General features: G+C 31.6%; 1 non-coding gene and 1 pseudogene across 1 annotated transcript; one reads left to right on the plus strand and one right to left on the minus strand.

The window, feature by feature from the left end:
- The first annotated feature begins 696 nt into the window (after window positions 1-696).
- Window positions 697-5,663, plus strand: LOC123007452 (annotated as a pseudogene).
- A 1,006-nt stretch (window positions 5,664-6,669) lies between these two features.
- On the minus strand, window positions 6,670-6,751 carry Trnal-aag. The gene has a single exon. It is a non-coding gene; the product is annotated as a tRNA-Leu (tRNA).
- Window positions 6,752-9,447: the final 2,696 nt, after the last annotated feature.

The following is a 9,447-nucleotide window of genomic DNA, read 5'->3' on the forward strand; positions in this document are numbered from 1 at the left end:
GCCGTAGGCGAGTTTTCTATGGGATGAGTGCGCCAATGCCAGAATAAAACGAGTATTTTATGCTATTTTTTCTAATTTGCGCCCTCTTTTTTCTTATTTTAATTAAAAAAATATATATTTTTGTTGTCTAGAGAATTTTGTGTTAGTTCATATATCGGTTGGTTACACTCGGCGCCCATCTGATTTTTTGAATCATTTCTACAGTCTGTCATTAAAAATAAAAATTACAAATTATTAGTTATTAGTGTTACAAAATAATAATAATAATAATAAATAAAATATGAGCCAACAGAATTTAGTTTGCACTCCGCCCGAAATTGCCGAAGCAACAACGCAAAATTTGTTACCTGACAAGTCAGAAGCTAAGAACTCAGTAACCCTAAATTCATTAATGTACAGTGTGCTTTTATAGATAGCCATAAACGACTCCTACTGAGAGACGTTAATAAACGTATTATAAACGCAAATTAGAAAAAGTTCATTAACAAAATAAACACAATTTATTCTTTTTCGGCAAGATTCTAATCGACAAAGAACGGTCTTCGGCCAAAAAGTTTTGTACATTATTTGTGCGTTAGGTATTTGCGTTTTACTCTGTAAATTATACTTACCGCACGCATAATGTAAATAACTAATTTTTAATTTTACTATTGTTTTTGTTACTAACGACATATTTCACCTGACTCATGCCTGACTTTTAATGTTGTCAGTTTTGACTTTAGAACAAAATATGCGTACAAATTAATACTATAAGATAAGAACATTACTGCTAGAAAATGTTTCGACCATGTGCAAAACTTTTTCCAAAAATGAGTTTGCGAATTTTTGCAACGACTAGGTGAATACTAGAGCAAAACCAATTGTCTATCTCAATAGTTGATTTAGTTCTTGTAGCAAATCTAGAAATCCGACGGATAACTTAGCTGCTGTCCTGCACGGCATTGGAGATTTACGTTTGGTGCGTCAACATTTTAATGAAACTTGCTTAATAGATGTTTTAGGAAAATATACCGATGCCCATTATAACAGATAACCGTATGTAAAACACCAATTGGTAAATTTTGGGAATTTTGTTTGCGTTTCAGAGGTACTCCTTCAAATGGAAACAGTAGGAATCTGTGGATCAGATGTCCATTATCTCGTGGAAGGCCGAATTGGTCCTTTTGTTGTGCAAAAACCAATGGTTATGGGTATACATTTCTAAACTTGACTTGACTTGAACTGTAACAATTTTTCTCCTATAGGACACGAAGCTTCTGGAACCGTACTGGAAATAGGGAAAAAAGTCAAAAACCTTAAACCAGGTGAAATATTTAAAAAATTCTTTTTCGAAATGTTATTTACCGTTAAGGTGATCGAGTCGCAATCGAACCGGGAGTGGGTTGTCGAGTTTGTTCATATTGTAAAGACGGCAAATACCACCTTTGTCCCGACATGGCATTTTGTGCAACTCCTCCCATTGATGGAAACTTGGCAAGATTTTTTGCCCACGACGCAGATTTTTGTTTTAAGTATCGAAACAAGCTACATTAATTTTTTGAGACATTAGTATTGTAGATTACCCGAGCATTTGAGTCTTGATGAGGGTGTTTTGATGGAACCTTTATCTGTTGCTGTACATTCTTGTAAACGCGCTAATGTTCGTTTAGGGGATGTGGTTTTAGTGATGGGAGCAGGTCCTATTGGACTCACTTCTCTGCTTGCAGCAAAAGCTTATGGCGCGGCGCATCCACGGTTATTATAACAGGTGATTTATCTGCTTTTTCCAATTCCAATGGAGGAATATTTTTCTGAAGATTTAGTTGAACATCGTTTAAATAAGGCGAAAGAACTTGGAGCTGATTGCGTTTTTAAAGTTGAAAGAGAAATGCCAGAAGAACAACTGGTGAAGGAAATTAAATGTTTACTAGGAGGGGAACCCAATATTACGATCGAATGTACTGGAGAAGAAGAGAGTATTAGAGCTTCTCTTCAAGTACTTTTTTCATATTAGAATCTAATAACATTTTTCAATAATATTTATAATTTAGGTTACTAAAACCGGAGGTGTTGTAGTTTTTGTAGGCTTGGGGAAATTTGATTTAAATCTACCTATTTTCCCCTTATTTCGGGAAGTTGATATTAGAGGAATTTTTCGCTACAATAATGAGTAAGAAGCATTTTTATTTTTCAAATTCTTCCTATAAAACTTAATAATTTTTCAAAATAAGGACTAGTTTCCAATCAGTCGTTTACATTTTTAGCTAATAGACATTCTGTTCTTTTTTTGCTTTTAACGAATAAAACGTTAAAATACAGATTTAGAAAAAGTGTGTTTACTTTGAAGAACAAAATTTTTAAAATTTGTTTGTTTTTGAATCCTGCAGTTTATTTTTTAAATGGTGATAACTGATCAGTGACCAAAGATAAGATTTTTTTAATTATGATTTTGCATTACTACTTACTATTTATACATACAGAGTGTTCCAGCGAGTTGAAAAAGTCCATTAGTGACCTTTAAATGATAAATTAAAAAAAAATAAATGGAACACCCTATTTATTGTTTTTGCGTTCAAAAGATTATTAAATTGTCTTTCTAAAATTATTTACTTTTAGGTGTTTATAATCAATAACTAAAAAGATATTTAACGTTAACAATTAAAAAAAAAATACTATTATTTCAGTAACCAAAAAGTGCACAGTTGCACAAGAGATGGAAGAAATATCACTTAATAATCATATTTGTGTTAAAGTGAATCCATTATTCTTTATTTTTACAATAAAATAATTTGAATTTTAGTATTTATAACGACTTTTACAATCTCTGGATAAATCAACGGATAAATGATCCGTGGTGGAATTACTATGGTTGCCATATTATCAACAATGCTTAGATATTGGTAGGCATTGTTGCTACAATTAACATTGAATGTTAAATATCTTTTTATTTATCAAATCTATACATTAAAAGTTGATTTTTTAGATAGACAATTTATCAACCTATTAGATTCAAAAATAAAAAATAGGGTGTTCCATTTAAATTTTTTGAGTTATTTAACTTTTAACAAACTTTTTAATTTTTTAATCTTTACAAATACAAAACACTAAAAAATTGTTACAGCTTTAAATCCTGTACTTTCTTTTTTGCAGAAGTAAGAAAAAAATTGTTTTAGCTTCTTAGTATTTGTGTAAAACATTTTTAAAAAGTGCATGTTTTCTTCAAAAAAACGTCTTATTTCTAAAACTAAGCGAACTCGACTAATAAAAGTTTAGCGTAAAAACAGTGTTTTAAAAGGCTACATCAAAAAATGCAAAGAAACATACGGTGTTCTATTTAAAAAAACACAAGTTTGTATCGTAACTTATTTTTGGACCATACTGTATGGTTGAAAATAATTTTAGGTGATGGACTAGATTAGTATCTATCAATGTCCTATACAATTTTATCATTTAAAGGTCACTAGTGGACTTTTTCAACTCGCTGCGATACCCTGTATAGGGTAGTTCATAAATATGAAGCAATATTTGAGCCTTAAAAATGACCTATAAAATAATGTTAATTTAAATAATAACTCGTGTCCTATCTCTACTGATAAGAATTTTACTGCCCTCGGAATATGGGTATGGAAATTTGTTTTTTTTTTTTGTAATAACTTTGGAACCATTTGACCAAAAATTATAAACTTTGAAACATTTACTTTCAAAAACATACATTTTGAACTGGTAATCACGAAAGCTAGACACATCTACTAAATTTTCGGTTGCTGCAGTTGCAGGTCACATTTTCTATGTTTTTCCTTTTTCACTTAACACTAATTTTTTATTGCTTAAATCGATAGACTAATCAATTTCGAATAAAAAACGCATAACCTTTAATATTTTGAAAATTAATAAAGCCATATACGATGGCAAGTTTTTTTTGTTCTTTATTCTTGAAATGTAAAGGGCAACCCTCGTAGACTTACTATTATACAGGATAAACAAAAAGTATGAAACCAAACGTTTTTTGCTTAAACTGTTTATTTAAAAAAAAACTAGTTGATGAAGTACCTACTATAAAAATGTGACGTTTTATCAATAATAACATTTTTCTTTTGTTTTTATAAATTTATAATTTTAGTGACCCACTATACAGGTGCGCCAGAACGCGCGCAGAGAAAATTTTCAAGTAAGGTAAGATACCAGCAACATGAAAAAAATCTGTCAAAAAATTTTGACATTTATTTTTTGACATTTGACATTTTCTTATATCTATTTAATGATGCTGATGATCTTGTATATGTTTTTTTACAATTATTTAGTAAAGGGACAAAAATTTTGCCAATAAAAGCCACAAATAACATTGAACAGAGTTACAATTTAGGATACAGCTTCCTTGTTTTTTCTTTTAATAGCCTATAGCAAAAAAAACTTGGAAAATTATTTTTCCAACAGAAATAAATAGAGCCAAAGTGCAAGCTTTAACCCGTCATAACTTCGAAATTTTTATAGATAAATTTTTTTTAACATTTTTTCCATGTTCCTGGTATTTTACCTTATATGGGGCGCGAGTTCTGGCGCACCCTGTATAAAACATTTTTTTACAAGGCTATAATCCTTACTATTACAACTTTACAACTATCTACATTTTATTCAGTTTTTATCAAAGAAAATTCATATGTTACAGTTGGAGACAAAATACTTTGGTCGTCAATGTGACTTGAGTGACATTAAATTGTAAAGCATGCTTTACGACTCTTAACCTTATTTTTAGCTACTGGCAATCATAGTTGACAAGTTGTATGTACATATTTTTGATAGGAAAATATAATAGCTGTCATTAATTTCAAATTGTCAGTCATTTTAACGTTAAAGCTTGAATTACATTAAAGTGTCAGAAAAGTGACGACCATTTTGTATTTTGTCTCCAACTGTACTATTTTGACAAAAAATTCGCTCAAAAACAAAACAAAATTTCATTATCAAAAAACAGTTTTAAAGTATTTTTTGAAGGCAAATGATCAAAGAGAACGCGCTTGGTTCCATACTTTGTATTCACTTTGTATACTAATTATTCCATATTTTTTGATAAAAAATGTTCATAGGTAATTTAAAAAAAATGTAGAACACAAATTTCATTCTTAAAAACGATCACATTTATTTTTCACATATCTCTTTCTTGATTCTTTAATTTAATCCTTCACATATACGTTGTGCTATTTCAAAAGTTATTTTATGACTTCATAATGTTTTTTTTTTTCTGTGTGAAATTACGGCGGAGTAACAGATTCTTCTGTTATAAAGAAATCAAATATTTGTGAAAATTTTCACCTTAAAAGCAGTTCCGACGTTGCCGGTGTGGCGATTGAAATAGCACGAGAAATGTCCTGAAATAAATTAAACACATTAATTTATCGGAAATCCTTGTTACAGCTATCCACAAGCGATAGAAATGGTGCAAAGTGGAAAAGCAAATGTAAAACCTATAATTACGCATCATTTTAAAATGGAAGAAACGGTCAAAGCGTTCGAAACCGCAAAAACTGGAGCAGGGAATCCAATTAAAATCCTCATTCATCCAAATCCAGATTGGAAGATTTGTGAATAAAAAATATTTTCTTGTCCAAAGTGCCATTAGTGGATTTAATTTTTTATCCGCAATAGTAATAATAATAATAATAATAATGTAAATTACTGTTTTATGTTATCAATAAATAAAGTGTAGCAGCGTGCGCATTTCCAAGAGAGACGACGGGTGGATTCTGTTGAGAAATTCAATTTCCAATCGGATCAATGGCCGATGACCGATCAGAGGCTAAATAACATCTGATTTGGAGCACCAGGAGAATATGAGGAGGTAGAGGTAACCGTTAAGCCGCCAATATTTCCGATAGGTTCACATCAATCGATTTTATGCCCGCTTGGCGCGCAATAAATTGTTTATTGAATTTGGCACGTTTTCAAATTATTTCCAGAACGAACGCTCTTTCTAACGAGAGATTATGTTACTAAAACTTCATTCCACTCGCTACCACATACAAAATACAAACGAATGTAACTTTATTTGAAATAACTTTTGAATAGGGAGTGACTATAAGCAGAGAGCGGAATTCTTACATCTCTTGATGCTTCTGTTCGCCCGATATTAGGCGGGCCAAGCGAGGAGCTCGCATTCCGTTTCCCGCATTCTTCACGTTATTTTCATTCGCAAGGTTGATACTAGATGTCTCCGTTGCAATTGATGTGTTTTATGTGTTGCATATACGAGTATTTCTGAAATTGATCCAAGTCCTAGGAGTCCAAATAGACACAGGAAAAAACCATAACGTTATAGAAACCTGAAAAATTATCAAAACATAATTATGTGTAAGAATTAATATATTGGATTAGAGCAGAGACACTAGCCGTGGATGTGGTGGCGCAGGGATATAAGATCCTATTTTTTGTCTAATTGTCATAAACACTTTAAAATGTCACAAAATTTAAATGTAAAAATTTTATATTATTATTATTGAAGAGCTTTCAGAAATACGTTTTATTTTTTTAATAAGAACTTTGTATTCGAATATCAAGTTTAGTAAGTACGAGCATGTTGCACCCATGTCGTGTTCTGTGGAACATTTTTGAATTTCGCTCATCTATATATATTTTTTTATGATTAAAAATAAGGAAGTAACAACTTCACCTACGTATACAATAAGAAAAAAGTTGTGGCAGCGGTGGGATTCGAACCCACGCCCCCGAAGAGACTGGTGCCTTAAACCAGCGCCTTAGACCGCTCGGCCACGCTACCTTGTGGTTTTGAGTTTTGCCTAATACTGTTATTCATTGTAGTGACACAAATTAGGAACTGTGTATTATGTATTCACAAAACTCTCGTGACGTTTACAATGTCAAACCAAAATTTTTGAGTGTATCTCAAACGACACAAATGACTGTTATTTCATCTGACTGTACTTGATGTCAAGTTTCCATGGTACACGGCACATGCGCCAATGATAATAATTAAATCATTTCAAATCAAGTGATAGCGACCAGGTTGTTAAACTTTGAGTGAAGTTGTCACCAACATAGCCATAGTGACTTTTTGTTTGTCGGGAGTTTAGTGAATATATTATAGTGGATGTTCATTTTTATTGAACTGACTTGTAACAAACATTTTAATTTGAGTTGTCGAGGAAAAATTAATGGAAAATGTAAATTTGTAACTGCTGTAACAAAGTAAAAATAAAAAGTCAAGAATAAAACACAAACCTTCTAGGTACACTGGCGGACACGGAATTTTTGACAGCAAATTTATGACAGTTCAAAAAATGTCAATGTAAGCCATGCTTTATTGTCATTACGATTGACGTTTGAAAATTTTAATTTTAAAGTTTTAGTTGAAATTTATTTTTGGGTCATTTTTTCTTTCGCTCTCAGGATAAAAATTGCAAAAACCGAAAGTGAGGTTAGTTGCCTAAGGCCCGTTTTACATTTTTATGTCAGTCGAATGACAAATCTTCCAAAATTCCGTGTCCGCCAGTGTATGTACAGTTGCGGAATTAAAATTTCGGGCAGTATTGTCATTTTCATAATGTAAACTCTAAAACAACCTTTACATTAATAACCTCATTTTTTACTCTTGTCATGTTTATGTCATTTTGACTTAAAAAATAGCATCACCGACAGACAAATTTAATTGTCAAATGTCAGTCATAGTGACAGTAAAAGGTAGTTTACAGTGAACTTTTTGAAGTGACAGAAAAATACTGCCCGAAATTTTAATTCCGTAACTGTACAATAAAACAACGAGTCCAAAAAAACGAATTTTAATCTATTGGTTTGTGGAGTCAATTTACCGAAAAGAAACCAAACTAGAGTTTAAATAATCCAATTTTCTCTTGTAGAAAAAAAACCTCGAGCGTAATTCGTTGAAATATTCGCACCTATAGCTACATTAAAAAAAAACGAGAAATGAAATTTTTCCAAATGTAAATTCGGTCCTGATTGTCAATTGTCAACTTGACAATACTTATCAAAAATATTTCTATCAATGTCGTTAAATTTATACCAACTTGTGTAACGCCGCGTAAGTAGAGAAAGCCAGAATCGTTGTTCACCTGGAAAATGGTAGAAAAATTATGAATTTAGCGGCAGAATTTAGAGTGTCACCATGGAAAAATTGAAAAAAAAAACTCGATTTTTTTTTTATATTTCCCATTTTTTTTAATGTAGCTGTAATTTAATGAATAATAAACCGTCACCAAATTAACGTTTTTGTAGTTACCGTGTTTTTCGGAGTCGTTTGTTTTACATTTAGAAAAGACTTCAAAGAACACGGTAAATACAAAAACGTTAATTTGGTGACGGTTTATTATTCATTAAATTAGGTATCTCATCGAATTACGCTCGATGTTTTCGTTTCGGTAAATTGACTTCACAAATCAATACATAAAATAAAATAAATAAAAAGATAAATAAAAGATAATCGTCTTCGATTTCTTCTTGACTCGACGTGTCAAAACCAAGGGCGCAGCTGTTGTTGTAGCAGCTGTAGCTATGATACAGGGGGGTCAGTGAAGTTAGCACCCCCATTTAAGAATTTTTGAATATAAATAATACCATAATTTTGCACAATTTTGCACACTAAGTTTCGAATTTTGCACACCTATGATAGGGATCCTATGACTGAAATTATATTGGGGGTGCTAACTTGACGGTGACACCCCCACTTCAATATATGTTTAAAAATTTTATGTCAATTTTATTATTGGATTTTGCACAATTTTGCACACTTTTTATTAAATTTTGCACACTCTTACTTTACGAGTAATTACTAATTAAAAAAATTTTTCACCACCCCCAATTTGGCGTAAACGCATAATTTTTATACCAATGAAATCATTTAATTTTGCACAATTTTGCACATCTCTTACTTAGTTTTGCACAGTTCGTCTTTACGAGTAATTACCAATAAAATTCCGTAGCACAATCTTATACGGAATTCGCAGTATTGCACTATTTTCATGAGAATTTACTCTTACAATGGCTGAAGATATAAACAACAAATTTATAGTACTTCTACAAATAAGAGAGAACAGAATCAATTGCTTTATGGCGGTTTTAACCCCCAATAAAAATATTTCCAAATTTAGCCAGTTGGACTGGTTTCCAGGGCCGTATTCACTTTATGCAAAGCTTTATGTATGAAAACTAAGCTATTCAATAGCTAATTTTAAATGCTACGGTTGATAGATTGACCCAAAAAAAATTTCTCGATTACAATTATAGGTAGGGAAATCTCCTATAAGCAACTTCTTGTCCACTCGAACTTGAATAGTTATGTGCATAGCGCAAAGGGTCCGGATTAATCAGTGCCCGAACATGCATTAGCAAGTTTGACGTCTTTACGATATTTTCGGAATTAATTAACATCTTTTGAAAGACATCTTTTATAGCGGCCGACTAAAAAGTGAAAATGGCAAGACTCCCGAATTCGCTAGCTGC

This window comes from Tribolium madens, unplaced genomic scaffold, assembly GCF_015345945.1.
Source record: "Tribolium madens isolate multiple individuals breed KSU strain unplaced genomic scaffold, Tmad_KSU_1.1 Scaffold_3;HRSCAF=73;Tcas5.2_LG2, whole genome shotgun sequence".
NCBI lineage: Eukaryota > Metazoa > Arthropoda > Insecta > Coleoptera > Tenebrionidae > Tribolium > Tribolium madens.